General features: G+C 46.5%; 1 pseudogene across 1 annotated transcript; it reads left to right on the plus strand.

The window, feature by feature from the left end:
• The first annotated feature begins 535 nt into the window (after positions 1-535).
• On the plus strand, positions 536-785 carry LOC309828996 (small ribosomal subunit protein eS27-like; annotated as a pseudogene). Its single transcript has one exon. The product of its transcript is annotated as a small ribosomal subunit protein eS27-like (transcript).
• Positions 786-1,386: the final 601 nt, after the last annotated feature.

The following is a 1,386-nucleotide window of genomic DNA, read 5'->3' on the forward strand; positions in this document are numbered from 1 at the left end:
AGGCTGAGGAACAAGAGCCCAACAGAGCCTCCTCCAGCCGCATCCCCGTCTCACCGCACACGCCAGCACACGGATCTGAAGTAGCAAAGACGCACGTGCGGAAGCAAACCCTTGGCAGTGCAAGAGGAGAGCAAGGAGAGGTTAAGTCTTCTCTACATAGGCAGGGCTCATGTGAGCCTGGTGGAAACCCTAAATGCTCTCCAGGAAAAGCAGATAAATTGTATTCTATAAATATTGCAAACTGCTGTGTGCTTAAATAATAGGCAAGCAGGGCATGTATTTGTGACTTAGTTGACAAATAAAGGCTAATGATAAATAAAAGCTTTTATAGATCAATTTTTAAAACTACTAAAAACCTAATGGAAATGAACAGTAGTAAAGACCAGCATGTTTCCATCCAATACAGGCAAATACTCCATAAGCACTCTTCATAATACAAATGCAAATTTAAGAAAATAATGACTTGCCCTTTTTTGCCTATTGGCAAAGACTTATAAGTTTGCCCTTTCTGACGGTGACGACCTCCCCCGAGAACATGCCTCTCACAAAGGATCTCCTTCGTCCGTCTCCAGAAGAGAAGAGGAAACACAAGGAGAAGCGCCTGGTGCAGAGCCCCAGGTCCTACTTCAGGGATGTGAAATGCCCAGGATGCTACAATCACCACTGTCTCTAGCCATGCACAGACAGCAGTTTTGTGTGTTGGCTGCTCTACCGTCCTCTGCCAGCCTACAGGAGGAAAAGCAAGGCTTACAGAACGGTGCTCTTTCAGACGGAAGCAGCACTGAAAGCCCCTGGAATCAAGATGAATCGGAAACCATCCCAATAAACACATTTTGGATTTAAAAAAAAAGCCATAAGTTTGATAGAATGTGAGTTTGGTGAAGTTCTGAGGAAATTGGCTTTTCATACAACGGGGGTTCATACAGTTAACGGGGCTGTAAATTGGCGCGAACTTTTTGCAGGGCAATTGGGCGACGCCCACTAAAATGTAAAATGCACGTAACCTCTGACCCAGCAATTCCACTGCTAGGAATTTATCACAAGGGCACACTCTCTTGACTGTGCTCAAGTGCACGTGTAAGAGTGTGTAGGGCGGCACTGTTTGTCATCCCCCAAAACTGGGGAAAACTTTTATATACCATTTATGGATCAAGTTTCAATTAGCTGGGTTACAGCCTCACAGTGGACCGCTCAGCAATTAGGACGTCAGTGTCATGGAAGGATGTGTGTTTTGCATTCTGACAGAGGCCCCATTCTCAGCACAGAGCTCTGCACGTGTCTCCACCCGCAAAAGTGCTGGTCCGGGCAATGTTCAGAAAGATTGTACCAAATGCTCACATTGCACAGTCACCTCTGGGTGGCTGCTGGGGCCGCAGGGATGGGGTG

The sequence above is a fragment of the Grampus griseus genome, assembly GCF_964374135.1.
Source record: "Grampus griseus genome assembly, chromosome: 10".
NCBI lineage: Eukaryota > Metazoa > Chordata > Mammalia > Artiodactyla > Delphinidae > Grampus > Grampus griseus.